Here is a 17147-nt window from a genome sequence, read left to right as displayed (position 1 = left end):
TGTGTTCCTCTTGGCTTTATCTCCAGCACATCCAACACAGTTTTATTGTCAGTGTTTTTGTTTGTTTGTTTTGAGATGGAGTCTCCCTCTGTTGCCCAAGCTGGAGTGCAATAGCGCGATCTTGGGTCACTGCAATCTCCACCTCCCAGGTTCAAGCGATTCTTGTGCCCCAACCTCCCCAGTAGATGGGATTACAGGCACTCACCACCACACCAGGCTAATTTTTGTATTTTAAGTAGAGACGAGTTTTTGCCATGTTAGCCAGGCTGGTCTCGAACTCCTGGCCTCAAGTGATCTGCCCACCTCAGCCTCCCAAAATGCTGGGATTACAGGAGTGAGCCACGACACCTGGGTCTTTCTCTTTTTTTTTGAGGCAGTCACCAGCCTCACTCTGTCACCATGGCTGGAGTGCAGTGGTGTGATCATAGCTCACTGCTGCCTCCACCTCCCAGGCTCAAGTGAACCTCCAGCCTTAGCCTCTGGAGTAGCTAGGACCACAGGCACATACCACCACCAGGAGCTAACCTTTTGAATTTTTTTAAATTTTTCTGTAGAGATGGGAATCTCACTATGTTGCCCAGGCTGGTCTCGAACTCCTGGCCTCAAGCAATCCTCCTGCCTCAGCCTCCCAAAGTGCTGGGATTACAGGTGTGAGCCACCATACCCAGCCTGGGTCTTCATTCCTGAAACTCCTGTGTCATGTAAAACTTACATAAAATGAATTCATTATGCTTCTCTGTTGTTAATCTATCTTTTATTATAAGAGTCTCAGCCATGAACCTAGTGATGGGTGAGGAAAATAAATCTTTTTCTCTGTCATGGGAGCATGAGGGACTGCTTAATGGATTTAGGGTTTCCTTTTGGGGTGAAGAAATGTCTCGGAACTGGATAGAGGTAATAGTTGTACAACACTGTGAATGTACTAAATGCCAGTACATTGCACGGTAGATTATACACTATAAAGTACTTAATGGTTTATTTTATTTTATCTATTTAGTTATCTTTTTTTTTTTTTTTTTGAGACAGAGTCTCTCTCTCTCTCTCTCACCCAGGCTAGAGTACAGTGGCACCATCTTGACTCGCTGCAGCCTCCACCTCCCAGGTTCAAGCAATTCTCCCACCTCAGCCTCCCGAGTAGCTGGAATTATAGGTGCCCGCTACCACGCCTGGCTAATTTTTTGTATTTTTAGTAGAGACAGGATTTTGCCATGTTGGCCAGGCTGGTCTCAAACTCCTGACCTCAGGGGATCCACTCGCCTTGGCCTCTCAAAGTGCTGGAATTGCAGGCATGAGCCAATGCGCCCAGCCAATGGTAAATTTTACATCATGCAAATTGTACCTCAATTAAATAAAAAAAAATCTCTCTCAGAAGAGACAACGTACAAAGCTTACCTAGTCCCAGCTCTGGATAAGCATTTGAGAAATAACAGAGCCCTGGGTGAGGCACAGCTGATCTTTAGGAAAATGGCCCTCTCTTCTCCTGGATGCCAGCCCAGCCCCCTAGGTCCCAGCTGAGCCGCTCTTCAGGATGTTGTTTGCACTGGTTTTAACCAGCAGGATGTGCTCCAGGGACACCTACACTGTATCTATTTAAACAGGATGAGGACGGATGAATCCTGTAGCAGCGGCTGTCAGGTCTCCAACACTAAGACTAAACAGGATGAGGATGGATGAATCCTGTAGCAGCGGCTGTCAGGTCTCCAACACTAAGACAGCACTTCAAACACGGAGTGGGTGATGCGGTCTTACCTTGATATGCTCAGTATGGGAAGAACCAAACGGAACCAAAATGCAAACTTTTGTTCCTTGTCAAAATGACGGCCACTTTTAAAAGCCAACTGCTAGCCCGGCACGGTGGCTCACACCTGTAATCCCAGCACTTTGGGAGGCCGAGGCGAGCAGATCACGAGGTCAGGAGTTCAAGACTAGCCTGGCCAACATGATCAAACCCCTTCTCTACTAAAAATACAAAAAATTAGCTGGGTGTGGTGGCATGTGCCTGTAATCCCAGCTACTTGGGAGGCTGAGGCAGGAGAATCACTCGAACCCAGGAGACAGAGGTTGCAGTGAGCTGAGATTGCGCCATTGCAGTCCAGCCTGGGCGACAGAGCAAGACTCCGTCTCGAGAAAAGAAAATTAACAAAAGAGAGCCATCTGCCAAATGCATTTCACCTCTGGAGTAAGGCCTGGACAAATCTTTAGTGTTCAGCTGTCTTAGTTTCCACCTGCGCAAAAGAGGATCCCATAGGTTGAATGTTTACCTCTCCCCAAAATGTCTACATTGAAACCTTGGCCTGGCATGGTGGTTCATGCTTGTAATCTCAGCACTTTGAGAGGCGAAGGCGGGTGCATCACCTGAGGTCAGGAGTTCAAGACCAGCCTGTTCAACATGGTGAAACCCTATCTGTACTAAAAATACAAAAATTAGCTAGGCATAGTGGTACATGCCTGTGGTCCCAGCTACTTGGGAGGCTGAGGCACAAGAATCACTTGAACCTGAGAGGCAGAGGTTACAGTGACCTGAGATCATGCCACTGTACTCTAGCCTGGGAAACAGAGTAAGACTCTGTCTCAAAAAAAAAAAAAAAAAGAATGGCGATCCTGTTACATACATTTTCCTGGATCTCATTTTTCTCCTTCAATGATATCTCTAAAACAACTATTATTGTTCTAAATTATTCTTCTTTAACAGCCACGTAGTATTTCACAGCAGATGAACAACAATTTATTCCACCATTCTTCTCCTGATGAGCCTCCACTTTGTGGCCAGTATTTTTGCAGATAGCTGTTTTTATTTCCATCGGATAGAATCCCAGGAGAGGGGCCGGGTGCAGTGGCTCACACCTGTAATCCCAGCACTTTGGGAGGCCAAGGCAGGTGGATCATCTGAGGTCAGGTGTTTGAGACCAGCCTGACCAACATGGCGAAACTCCGTCTCTACTAAAAATACAAAAACTGGCAGGGTGCGGTGGCTCACGCCCATAATCCCAGCACTTTGGAGGCCAAGGCAGGCAGATCACGAGGTCAGGAGATCGAGACCATCCTGGCTAACATGGTGAAACCCATCTCTACTAAAAATACAAATAATTAGCTAGGTGTGGTGGTGGGCACCTGTAGTCCCAGCTACTCAGGAGGCTGAGGCAGGAGAATGATGTGAACCCGGGAGGTGGAGGTTGCAGTGAGCCGAGATCATGCCACTGCACTCCAGCCTGGGCGACAGAGTGAGACTCCATCTCAAAAAAAAAAAAAAAAAAAAAAGCCAGCTGGCTGTGGTGGTGCATGCCTGTAATCCCAGCTACTCGGGAGGCTGAGGTGGGAGAATCACTTGAACTCTGGAGGTTGCAGTGAGCTGAGATCATGCCACTGCACTCCAGCCTGGGCAACAGAGACTCCATCTCAAAAAAAAAAAGAATCCCAGGAGTGGGATTGCTGGTATCAAAACTTAAGAGCATTTTATATTGAATAGATATTATCTTATTGCTTTCCAAAAAGGCTGTAACACTGAACAGTGTCTCTTATGACCCTGTTTTCTGCATGAAATTAGAAACTCTTTTAAGTGGACCAGTATATTTATAATGTTTTTTAATTCCAACTTTTGGCTAGGCGTGGTGGCCAAAATTAAGTGCTTGTAATCTTAGCACTTTGGGAGGCTAAGGCAGGAGGATTGCTTGAGTCCAAGAGTTCAAAACCACCTTGGGCAACGTAGCAAGACCTCCGTCCCTCTATATATATATTTTTTAATTTTTTGGCTGGGTGTAGTGGCTCATACCTGTAATCCCAGCACTTTGGGAGACCGAGGTGGGTGGATCACCTGATGTCAGGAGTTCGAGACCAGTCTGACCAATATGGTGAAAGCTCGTCCCTAGTAAAAATACAAAAATTAGCCGTGTGTGTTGGTGTGCACCTGTAGTCCCAGCTACTCAGGAGGCTGAGGCAGGAGAATCGCTTGAACCTGGGAGGCAGAGGTTGCAGTGAGCTGAGATCACACCATTGCACTCCAGCCTGGGCAACAGAGCAAGACTTCCTCTCTCAAAAAAAAAAAATTAAAGAAAAAGAAAAAAAAACAACTTTTATTTTAGATTCAGGAGGTACATGTGTAGGTTTGTTACAAGAGTGTATTTCATGATGCTGAGATTTGGGGTCTGGGTGAAACCATCAGCCAGATAATGAACAAAGTACCTAATAGGTAGTGTTTCAACTCTTCCCTCCCTCCCTCCTCCCTCCCTCCTCTAGTCCCCAGTGTCTGCTGTTCCCATCTTTATGTCCATCTGTACCCGATGTTTAGCTTCCACTTATAAGTGAGAACATGCATTAATTCACTTAGTATAATGGCCTCCAGCTGCATCCATGTTGCTGCTAAGACCATGATTTTACTTTTTTTGATGGCTGGTGGTATTCCATGGTGTATATGTACCATATTTTCTTTATCCAATCCACTGTCAATAGGCACCTAGGTTGATTCCATGTCTTTGTTATTGCAGGTAGTGCTGAACAGACCAGTTATTTAATGGGGCCTTATCATTTTTTTGTTTCTGTTGTTTCAGAAAGATGTGACTTACTCTGAAATGCTGCACCTCACCTATGCTGGCATCTAAGAATCAAAAAGTTAAGGTGTGTAAAGTACCTAGCCCAGCCTGTACCCATCGCAACACTGTCACTTGGCTGCCGGTTCCCATTCATGGTACCTATTCCTGTTACTTTGTATCGGATCTGAAAATCTCACATGTTTCCCTCAAAGCAGAAGGCAAGGATACTAATCTCACGGCAGCATCAGGAACAAATCTTTGTGTGTTTGTTTGTTTTGAGACAGAATCTTGCTCTGTTGCCTAGGCTTGAATGCAGTAGTGCGATGTCAGCTCACTGCAACCTCTGCCTCCCAGGTTCAAGCGATTCTCCTGAGTAGCTGGAATTACAGGCTTGCACCACCATGCCCAGCTAATTTTTAAATTTTTGGTAGACAGGATTTCGCCATGTTGCCCAGGCTGGTCTTGAACCGCTGAACTCAAGTGACCCACCCGCGTGGGCCTCCCAAAGTGCTGCAATTACAGGCATAAGCCACCACGCCTGGATGCTGATATTTTTAAATGGTTAAGACCTCAGGGTAATGACAGGGTTTTTCCTTGCCTATCACATTGAGAGCACTTAGAAGACCTTCTTTCCTTCTGAGACATAATAACTACTATGGGTTTCTCCCTTCAAGATTTCTGATCAGCCCCTTCTTTCAAACCCACTGCTCCTGTAGACTCCAGCCCTGCAATGGGTATTTGGACATCCAGCCCTCATGATGGGGTAATTCCAAACCCTCCTAGCTGACCTTCTTATCCCCAGGGCCCCTGACTTTGCATCCAGTTGGCCACCATTGCCAGACAAGCCTTCCTAAAATGCTACTTCCGGCTGGGCGCGGTGGCTCATGTCTGTAATCCCAGCGTGTTGGGAGGCCAAGGCAGGCAGATCACCGGAGGTCAGGAGTTTGAGACCAGCCTGGCCAACAGGGTGAAACCCCATCTCTACTAAAAGTACAAAAATTAGCCGGGCGTGGTGGTGGGTACCTGTAATTCCAGCTACTCAGGAGGCTGAGGCAGGAGAATCGCTTGAACCCAGGAGGTGGAGGTTGAAGTGAGCCGCAATTGTGCCATTGCACTCCAGCCTAGGCAACAACAGCAAGACTCCGTCTCAAAAATAAATAAATAAATGCTACTTCTTTCCCTCCGTCCCTTGTCCTGCAATGGCCCCATATTGCCAGTCCTTTTTTAATCCACCAAAGTCTAGTGGTCCTGCTCAACCATCCTTTTTATCTCGCAACTCCAATGCAGCGAAGCTCATACACGCCTCCATAAATCTCCACGCTCATCATCACCTCCATTCTTCCTTGAGGTTCACCCACCTAAATTTAACTTCTCTCTTTTCCTTCTCTCCAACTATTCAGATACTATCAGGTCAATTCCCACCTCACATCCTCTTCTATTAACATGATCGCCACCATTTACTGAGAGCACCAGACTCTGTGAAGGGCTTTCATGTATTATTTCATTGAATCTTCTTAATTAGCCTTTGATACGGTTTGGCTGTGTCCCCACCCAAATCTCATCTTGAATTGTAATCTGAATTGTAATCCCCATGTGTGGAGGGAGGGACCTGGTGGGAGGTAATTGGATCATGGGGGCGGTTCCCCCATACTGTTCTCATGATACTGAGTGAGTTCTCACGAGATCTGGTTGTTTGATAAGTGTCTGGTGCTTCCCTCTGTCACTCTCTCCTGCCACCTTGTGAAGAAGGTGCTTGCTTCTCCTTCGCCTTCCGCCATGATTGTAAGTTTCCTGAGGACTCCCCAGCCAGGTGGAACTGTGAGTCAATCAAATCTCTTTTCTTTTCAAAGTACCCAGCCTCAGGGTAAAGTATCTTTATAGCAGTGTGAAAACGGACTAATACATCCTTTGAGGCAGATCCTGTTATTATCCCCATTTTACAGATGAGAAAACTGAAATTCAGAGAGGTTAAGTAACAGCCCAAGATCACACAACTATTATGAAGTGGTAAAGCCAGGATTCAAATGCAGGCAGAGCTCCTGCTGTCAAATGTTACAGTAATATGCCCCTCTATTGACCTAGAAATCCTTCTTGATCATTCAAAGAAAGCCTTTCTCTGTGAAGCTACAGGTCTTCAAAACAGAAAGGCTCTTCCTCCTCCATTTTTGTGAATGTCTTCAACTTCCACTCCAGTTTGACCCTGAAGGCACTTTGAAGTGGTGAGTTGTAGTCCTCAAGCTTACAAGAGACATGTTTGTAATGGAAAAGGAAATTAATGAGCCAAAGAACAGAATCAGTTCTAAGAAACACAGAGACGTGTCTAGTTGACATTAAGCATCTATATCAATGGCAGCTTCAACTAATCCTGGGAAATTAGGAAGGCAGCAGAATTAAGTCAACCTGTGCTAGGTTCAAATCTCAGCCCTACCACTTATCAGTGGAGTGACATTGGGCTAATTGCTTAACCTCTGTAAGCCTCAGTTTGCTCCTCTGTAAATAGAACCATAAATGCAATAGATGGCTATATTGTCTCAGCTCACAGAATGTTTTGTAAGGAGCGGAGGATGCATGTAAAACATGCACAGAGTGGCTCATAGGAAGAACTTCACGCATGTTATTTCTTATAATCATTTTCTTTATTTTTATTTTTTTAGAGACAGGGTCTCACTTTGTTGCCCATGCTGGAGTGCTGTGGCACAGTCACAGCTTTTGCAAGCCTCGACCTCCTGTGACCAAGTAAGCCTCCCGCCTAGGCCTCCAAAGTAGCTGGAACTACAGGTGCACACCACCATGCCTGGCTAATTTTGGTGCAGTCATAGCTCACTGCAGCCTCAAACTCCTGGGCTCAAGAGATTCTCCCACCTCAGCACCCTCGGGTAGCTAGGACTACAGGTGCACATCATCACACTCAGCCAGTTTTTTTTTTATTTTTTTGTAGAGATGAGGTCTTGCTATGTTGTCCAGGCTGGTCTTGAACTCCTGGGCTCAAGCCATTCTTCTGCCTCAGCCTCCCAAGTAGCTGGGATCACAAGCGTGGGCCACTATGCCCAGCTAACTTTTTTATTTTTATTTTTGTAGAGTTAGAGTCTTGCTTACTTTCTGTCTGTATACAATAGTTTTCATTTTTAAAATAATTTCATGTCAGTGGACTCATACAGTATGTACCCTTTTCATTCTTGCTTGCTTCTTTCACTCAGCATGATGATTTTGTGATCCATTTACATAGTGTGTCTTTAGTCTGTTCCTTTTTACTGTTGAAAAGCATTCTGTTGTATGGTTATACCACATTTGGGTTGTTTCCAGTTTGCGGCTATTCCTAAAAAAGCTGCTATGAACATTTGTGTACAAATATTTGTAGAGACACATGCTCTCATTTCTGTTGGGTAAATACCCAGAAGTGCACCGTCTGGGTCCTATGATTGCTGTATGTTTAAATTTTTAAGAAATGACCAAGTCATTTCCCCCCATGTGACATTCCCACCAGCAAGGCATGAGGGTGCCAGTTGATCTACATCCTCTCCAGCACTTAGTAGGATCAGTCCTTTTAATTTTAGCCTTTCCAGTGGCTGCATATCTCAGTGAAGTTCCAACTTGGTTTTTCCTAACAATTAATGGTGATTCCACGTATGTATTTCCTTCTATTCTTTCTTATTAAGGCTCAGCTCTTCGAGAAAGTTTTCAGAAGCCCCAGGGTTGGCTAAGCCCCTCCTCTTTGCTCCATTAGCTGCCCTGCTCCCAACCCCCTACTTACTCACACACCCTTATTAAATCAAGTTTACCTTTTTATGTACCTGTTGCCATAGCTGTAAAGCCAATAATATAATAATTAACATTTACTAAACATGTATCATGTACTGACCTCTGTATTGAATGATTTCCAATCTGTGTCTCAAGGAATTCTCAGCTATCCTAAGTAGATACTATTACTGTCACTGTTGTACAGTTGCAGAAACCAAAGCTTAAGAGGTGAAATAACCAGGCGTGGTGGCTCATGCCTATAATCTCAGCACTTTGGGAGGCCAAGACAGGAGGATTGCTTGAGGCCAGGAGTTCAAGACCAGCCTGGGCAACATACCAAGACCCCATCTCTACAAAAAAATTTTAAAAATTAGCCAGGCGTGGTGGTGTGCACCTGTAGTTCCAGCTACTTCGGAGGCCTAGGCGGGAGGCTTACTTGGTCACAGGAGGTCGAGGCTTGCAAAAGCTGTGATTGTGCCACAGCACTCCAGTATGGGCAACGGAGCAAGACCCTGTCTCAAAAACTGACTTTGAGAAACTTCTTCAGATTTATATAATTCCTCATGGTTACCACTGAGAACAGATACAGATAGCAAAAGATTGAGGTGGGGGAAAGAAAGGTGAAATAACTCATTCAAAGTCCAGAGCCAGGACATGGCAGAGCCAGGCCTCAAAATAAAAGCTCTCTCGAAAGCCCACACTTATAACCAATAAACTAGAAACCATCTGCTCTTCCATGGCAGGACCACCATGTACTCATACTATGAGGCCAGCTCCTCCCACCCAGCCTGGCAGGCATTTCTCAATAAATATTGTCTGCAAAACAGAGCTGAACCTTCACACTGCTACCATCAATAACATTTAGTGACATGTATTCGTCACCGTGCTTTCCTGGCATTATTCTGTTTAATTCTCAGGGGATTAAAGAAATCACTATACCCATTTTACAGAAGAGGAAACTGAGGCTTAGGGAAGTTAGGCCAATTGTCCAAGATCACAGTGCTAGGAAGCAGCAGAGGAAGAAATGGACCACAGTAGGACGGAATTCTTAAGGGTGGGGTCAGGACCCCTCTAGCTCTGTTCCTCTAAAACGAGTGCACAGGAGACGCTCACAACAAGTGAATAGTGAAGAAATGAATTGATTGTATGGTAAGCATCTTTTGGGGAACTTGTGAGTGAAGTACTAAAAGAGGGCCTTTACCTGTGCTGGCTTCCAACCATCCCCCAAGCCCATTCATATAAGTGAACCAGGCAGTCCCAGGATCCATTAAGCCAAGGGGAAAGAAACAGGAAAAACAAAAACAAAAACAAAAACAAAAACAAAACAAAGCTGGTGCCTGGACCCTGGCCTTTGGAATATTCACCTCTGTGCCTGGGGCAGACAGCTCACCTGAAATCCCCTTCTCTACACTCTTCCCCTTTCGAAACCCTGTTTAGCCTTCAGGCCCAATGCAAACACCCCTCTTTGCTGTTGGCCTGCAGCTCCCCAGTCAGAGCCAATTTCTTCCCTAATTTCACACTTTTTTTTTTTTTTGGAGACAGAGTCTTGCTCTGTTGTCCAGGCTAGAGTGCAGTGGTGCAATCTCTGCAACCTCTACCTCCAGGGTGCAAGCAATTCTCGTGTCTCAGCCTCCTGAGTAGCTGGAATCACAGGTGTGCACCACCACACCTGGCTAATTTTTTGTATTTTTAGTAAAGACAGGGTTTCACCATGTTGGCCAGGCTGGTCTCGAACTCCTGACCTCAGGTGATCCTCCCACCTCGGCCTCCCAAAGTGCTGGGATTACAGGCTCGAGCCACCACGCCTGACCCACACTTGTACTTTTCATTTAGCATGTTTCATTATACTGCTTTATAAGTTGCGGTGGTTTTTGTTTTTGTTTTTGTTTGTTTGTTTTTGAGATAGGGCCTCACTGTCACCCAGGCTGGAATACAGTGGTGCCATCTTGTCTCACCACAGCTTCCGGGCCCCCCAGGCTCAAGCGATTCTCTCACCTCAGCCTCCCAAGTAACTAGCACCACGTCCGGCTAATTTTTTGTATTTTTCATAGAGACAGGGTTTCACCACATTGCCCAGGCTGGTCTCAAACTCTGGGGCTCAAGTAATCCTCCCCGCCTAGGCCTACCAAAGTGCTGTGATTACACATGAGAGCCACTGCGCCCAGCCTGTGGTGTTTTTTTTTTTTTTTTTTTTTTTTTGAGACAGGGTCTCAGGTCTTGCTCTGTCGCTCAGGCTGGAGTCCAGTGGTGCAATCTCAGCTCACTGTAACCTCCGCCTCCCCAGTTCAAGTGATCCTCCTGCCTCAGCCTCCAGAGTAGCTGGGATTACAGATGCATGCCACTATGCCTGGCTAATTTTTGTATTTTTGGTAGAGATGGGGTTTCACCATGTTGCTCAGGCTGGTCTTGAACTCCTGACTTTAAGTGATCTACCAGCCTCGGCCTCCCAAAGTGCTGGGATTACAAGTGTGAGCAACCACGCCCGGCCCTGTGGTGTTCTTTATAGCTGTGTCTCTCACTCTCCAAATCTGTAAACCTTTTAAGAGTGAAGGCTGGGATTCTGTCTTATTCCATCTCTAATCTCTACAGCACCCAGCACTGAACCGAGAATAACAGACAGTGGATAGGAACATCCAGAGGCAGAGAGGGCTTAGAATCAGGCTCCAGCCCTACCACCTTCTAGCTTTATGCCTTTCAGCAAGTTTCTTAACCCCCTGAAACCTGTTTCCCCATGTTTAAAATGGGAATAATCATTCTCCTTATGTCATAGGGCTGTTATGAGAATTTAATAAGCTCAAGTTCATAGCTACAACTCATTGAATGGATATTATTATTAATATGTGTTTAATAACTAATCAGTCCAAGAACAGGCATGATTAATTTTTTCTTCAATTAACACATGAGGAGGAAGCTCTTGCAAAAATAAAACATAACGTTATGAGCAAAGTTATGAGCAGACATTACCCAACTGTGTAAATAATTGGGCTTGTTCAAAGTACATTCTAGATACTATCATATTTGTAATATTTATATCACTGCTATAATAGTTTTGCAATAATTTACATAGTTGCCTGTCGAGAGACAGCGCAGAATTGATCCCTCTCCTAATTCTTTTTTTTTTTTTTTTTTCTTGAGACAGTGTCTCACTCTGTCACCCAGGCTGAAGTGCAAAGGCGTGACCTCAGCTCACTGCAACCTCCGCCCCCTGGTTCAAGCAATTCTCCTGCCTCAGCCTCCCGAGTAGCTAGGATTACAGGCATGCGCCACCACGCCCAGCTAATTTTTGTATTTTTGGTAGATGTGGGGTTTCACCATGTTGCCCAGGCTGCTCTTGAACTCCTCACCTCAGGTGATCCACCCGCCTCGGCCTCCCAAAGTGCTGGGATTACAGGCTTGAGCCACTGCGCCCGGCCTCCCTCTCCTAAGTCTTAACCTGGTGCTTGATCTTCCAGAGGACAACCCATGGGGGCCTTGTCACACCTTTCACACTCAAGGAAATTGCCACCACTTCTCCAAAATAAAATTGATTAGGAAGGAATCATGGACTATATCAAATGCTGCTTGCATTGATCATCACTTGCCCCGCTATGGACTTATTCCCCATCTAGTACCCAACATGACCTTTTAAAAACAAAAACCAGGCTGGGTGCAGTGGCTCTTGCCTGTAGTCCCAGCACTTTGGGAGGCTGACACAGGCAGATTGCTTTTGAGCCCAGGAGTTCAAGACCAGCCTGGAAATACAGCAAAACCCCATCTCTACAAAAAATTCAAAAATTAACAGGGCTGCTGGGCATCGTGGCTCATGGCTGTAATCCCAGCATTTTGGGAGACTGAGGCAGGTGGCTCACTTGAGGTCAAGAGTTTGAGACCAGCCTGGCCAACATGGAAAAACCCCATCTCTACTAAAAATACAAAAATTAACCAGGAATGGTGGTGGGCACCTGTAATCCCAGCTACTCGGGATACAGATGAATCGATTGGACCCAGGAGGCAGAGGTTGCTGCAAGCCGAGATCACACCACTGCACTCCAGTCTGGGCAACAGAACAAGACTCCGTCTTAATTTTTTTTTTTAATGAGCTCTAGAGGCACGCACACTTGTAGTTCCAGCTACTCAGGAGGCTGAGGCGGGAGAATCCCTTGAGCCCAGGAGGTCGAAGCTGCAGTGAGCCGAGATCTCACCACAGCACTCTATCCTGGGTGACAAGTGACACCCTGTCTCAAAAACAAAAAACCTCGAAAAACATAACAGTTCATGTTAGTCCCTTGGTTAAAATTTTTCAGCAGTTTCTCCTGCAATGAGAATAAATGTCAGACTTTTTGTTTGTTTGTTTTAATCATGACCTAAAAGGCCCTACCTAGTCTGGCTTCCCTCTGATTTATCTGCCCTTCACCCTGACTCACTGGGTTCCAGCCACTCTGGCCTTCTGTCTCTTCCTCTAGCACAAGGCCTTTACGTTTACTGCCTGGATTCCTGCCATTTATACAGCAAAATGTCACCTCCTTAGAGAAGCACTTCCTGAACACCAAATGAAAAGTACCCCTTCCCTATTAATGCCCATGTAATACTTACTATGACCTAAACCATCTCACTTGTTTGCTTATGTAATATTTGACGCCTTTACTCTCAACCCAGGTCTTAACTTCCCCTAAATAGAAGCTTTACGTGGGCAGGGACTTTGTCGAGAAATCTCAAGACTGTACCTGCAGCCCCTAGAACACTGCCTGGCACTTGTAAGGCACTCAGTACCTATTTATGGAATGAATAAATGGGATTTGGGGAGCAAATGATGGTCGTTTTTTACTTTTTATTTTCATATTTCAGATGAATCCAAATTTTTTATAAAGTGCACGTATTACTTCTAGAGTCAGAAAAAAAGAAATAATGCAAAACCAAAATAAAATAATAAAATGAGCATATGTAACCAAACAGAAGAAGACAGTTCAAACCCTTCCCCAAGGATCTATTATATAGATTGCCAGCAATTTGCATTATTTCAGTCTCCACACTGTTTACGAAACCTGAAACGCTGGCCAGTTTAACAATCTGCTTGTTAGTCAGTACACAACTTTGAACTTTTAAATAATAGTCATCTCCCCTGGGCTTATGGAAAGATTGCAGTTTGAGCTTTCTACTTCATTCCAATCTCCTACTCACAGAGCATTTATTTCCAGCACTACGCCTTTGTTGATTTTTTTTTTTTTTTCTTTGAGATGAAGTCTTGCTCTGTCACCCAGGCTGGAATGCAGCGGTGCAATCTCGGCTCACTGCAACCTCTGTCTCCTGAGTACAAGCAATTCTCTCACCTCAGCCTCCCTAGTAGCTGGGATTATAGGCGCCTGTCACCACACCTGGCTAATTTTTGTATTTTTAGTACAGCAGGGTTTCACCATGTTGGGCCGGCTGGCCTCGAACTGCTGACCTCAAGCGATCCGCCCACCTCAGCCTCCCAAAGTGCTGGGATTACAGGCATGAGCCACCACACCCAGCCAGTTGATGCTATTACCTCTCCTGGCATTCCCCTCTCCTGCCCCCAACTCCTCCACTTCCCCTGTCCAAAATCTTGATCATCCTTTAAGACACATTCAAATCTATCAAGAAATGGCCACAACAGCAGACAACTGTGTTTCTGAAAAGCTCTGCGCTTTTTCAAAAGGCACCTTGTCTGCATGTCTCCCTCAATTAATTACACTTGGTTGAAAGCAGTATTTTTATATATCTAACCACGCTGAAATGTCACTATACATTTTCCAACTGAGCGGGGAAAAAACCTCCCTGCTAGTGGAAAGACACTGTTGAAGGTGGCTGGGAGCAATTACTTTGAACCTTTCTCAAAGGAGAAAATACTAGATGGTTTGTAAGGGTGCGGAAGCCTTTCTCCACATGTTCCCATGAGGAAGGCAATATGTACAGAATCATTAACCAGAATTTACTAAGAAATGGAAGCAATGAAAAGCTGTAACTGGTGAGCTTGGGATAACCTCTGCAAATATTGCTGGGGCCATCCCCTTCTGTCCTCCTATGACAACCATTCAGCCTTGATTGAGTGCCTTCAGCATGTGAGGCCGTGTGCTAAATGCATTATATACATATCTCATCTAATCTTCCAAGGGTCCGAAGTGCACATTACTACAATTATCCCCATTTCACAGATGAGGCAACTGACACACAGAGACCTTGAGCAATTTTCCCAGGGTCACAAATCTACCAAGTGACAGCTGAATGAGGCTGGTTTGAACTCATTCAGCCTAACTTCAAAACGTTCCTTCTTTGCTACTCTGCTATAGCACATTACATATCTTTTATCTAAAAACTATAGTTGAAATTTAAAATAGCAGTCAACACAACCTTAACTAAAAAAGACCAGTTCTGCAGTCTCCCTCCCCTCTTCAATTCTGTTTAATTTACACCTACTCAGTGTTTAACATAAAATATTTAAAAATGTGTGGAAGTTAAACAGAGCATGCCTTCTTTTTAAGGGGCCTCTTCTTTTCTCCAGCATTTCATGTGTTACAACATTGGCTTGGCAACTGTCATACCATAGAAACAAAAGTACTAATTTTCACACTTCATTAATAAATAAATGGAGGGCCCAGGCTTTATGGAATGGATCCATAGATACCCTGAGAGTTGAAAGAGTGTTCCAAAAAAGGTTTAATCAAACACCCCCTGGGTGCAAACATGAGTCTAGAAAACAGGCCAGGCATGGTAGCTCACACCTGTAATCATGGCACTTTGGGAGGCCAAGGAGGGCAGATCACTTGAGGCCAGGAGTTCGAGACCAGCCTGGCCAACATGGTGAAACCCCATCTCTACTAAAAATACAAAAATTAGCCAGATGTGGTGGTGCATGCCTGTAATCCCAGCTACTCAGGAGGCTGAGGTGGGATAATTGCTTGAACCTGGGAGGCGGATGTTGCAGTGAGCTGAGATTGTGCCACTGCACTCCAGCCTGGGCGACAGAGCAAGACCCTGTCTCAAAAAAAAAAACAAAAAACAAAAAACAAAAAAAAAACAGAGTCTAGAAAATAAAACTTGCCAGATTCAAGTTTCAAAAATTAGACTCTGGATCCATGTTTTAAGAATTTCAGGTTTCACCAGGCGCGGTGGCTCATGCCTGTAATCCCAGCACTTAGGAAGGCTGAGGTGGGCAGATCACCTAAGGTCAGGAGTTCAAGACCAGCCTGGCCAACACAGTGAAAACCCCTCTCTACTAAAACTACAAAAATTAGCTGAGCGTGGTGGCAGGTGCCTGTAGTCCCAGCTACTTGGGAGGCTGAGGCAGGAGAATGGCTTGAACCTGGGAGGCGGAGGTTGCAGTGAGCTGAGATCACGCCACTGCACTCCAGCCTGGGGGACAGAGTGAGACTCCGTCTCAAAAAAGAAAAGAAAAACCAGATTTGAGGATCCATACAAGTACAGATGAGGAGCTGTTCCTCTTACCTTTGACTAGGAAGCAAGACTCAGTCTTTGATGGTTTGAAACAGAGGGTAAGAAGGACTTTATACCAGACTTTTTTTTTTTTTTTGAGAGGGAGTCTCACTCTGTCACCCAGGCTGGAGTGCAGTGGTGTAATCTCGGCTTACTGCAAGCTCTGCCTCCTGGGTTCACGCCATTCTCCTGCGTCAGCCTCCCGGGCAGCTGGGACTACAGGCGCCCACTGCCACACCCAGCTAAATTTTTGTATTTTTAGTAGAGATGGGGTTTCACTGTGTTAGCCAGGATGGTCTTGATCTCCTGACCTTGTGATCCGCCTGCCTTGGCTTCCCAATGTGCTGGGATTACAGGCGTGAGCCACTGCGCCTGGCCTTATACCAGATTTTTAACAGTGAGCAGCATAGGACTCAGAAGTACAAAAATTTCAGGATCGAAACTGCTGTAAATTGGGTGCTTGCTGTAATTTTCCTGCATGTTTCAAATTTTTTCTCATAAAATGGTAAGATATAAAAAGCTATAAGGGCATTATTGGAGAACTGAACAATATTTACATAATTCCTTGCAAAGAGTAAAAGCAGGTTCTGTCTATAAATGTTGTGCAGTAACCAAATGGAAGTGAACAATACATATTGAGCACTTAACCTTGAGTTCTATGTGTATCATCTTATTTAGTATACACAATAAAGCCATAATCTCTATTTTCAGAAAATGAAGGCAGAGTGAGGCTTAGCAATACTCCTAAAGTCACATAGCCAGCAAGGCACAGACTGAGGATTCAAAGCAGCACTTGTGTGTACAGCTTCTATTCTGCGTGGACCCAGCATTTTTTTAAGGCCTCTGTGAGCTTCAGAGAGCAACAGGGCTGCCACATAATTATAAAATCACTGAGCATGTTCTGTGACTATCTCAATAGACTTAGGAAGTTTTCTGAAACCATGAAAGCAATAAACCTTCATGTTAGAAGCAGGCTCTGGGGTCCAAGAGACCTGGGTTCAAATCCTGATTCTGCCACTTAACTGTCGGATCACCTAACAAGTCCCAGTTTTGTTTTGTTTTTTTAAATCTATGCAAGATTTAAAATTTATATTTAATTTTTTTATTTTAAAATGTTTTGTTTTAAAATTTTTATTTTAAAATGTTTTTTTAAAATATATGCAAGATTTAAATGTATAAATCTTAGTACTGCAGGAGGTTGTTGTGGGGACTAAATGAAATTATGCATTTAAAGTTCTCAGAACATGGTCATCTAGCAATAAAAGGCAGCCATTGTTGAGATTATTTTGAGCTTGTAAGAAACAGAGGCCCTCGTGGAGATACAGAGTAGAATGATAGTTACCAGAGGCTGGGAGGGTATTGGGAGGTGGGGACATAGAGATGGTTAATGGGTACAAAAATATAGGTAGACAGAATGAATAAGATCTAGTATCTGATAGCACAACACGATGA

Source organism: Pongo abelii, chromosome 18, assembly GCF_028885655.2.
Source record: "Pongo abelii isolate AG06213 chromosome 18, NHGRI_mPonAbe1-v2.0_pri, whole genome shotgun sequence".
Classification (NCBI taxonomy): Eukaryota; Metazoa; Chordata; class Mammalia; order Primates; family Hominidae; genus Pongo; species Pongo abelii.
This window is presented reverse-complemented; position numbering follows the sequence as displayed.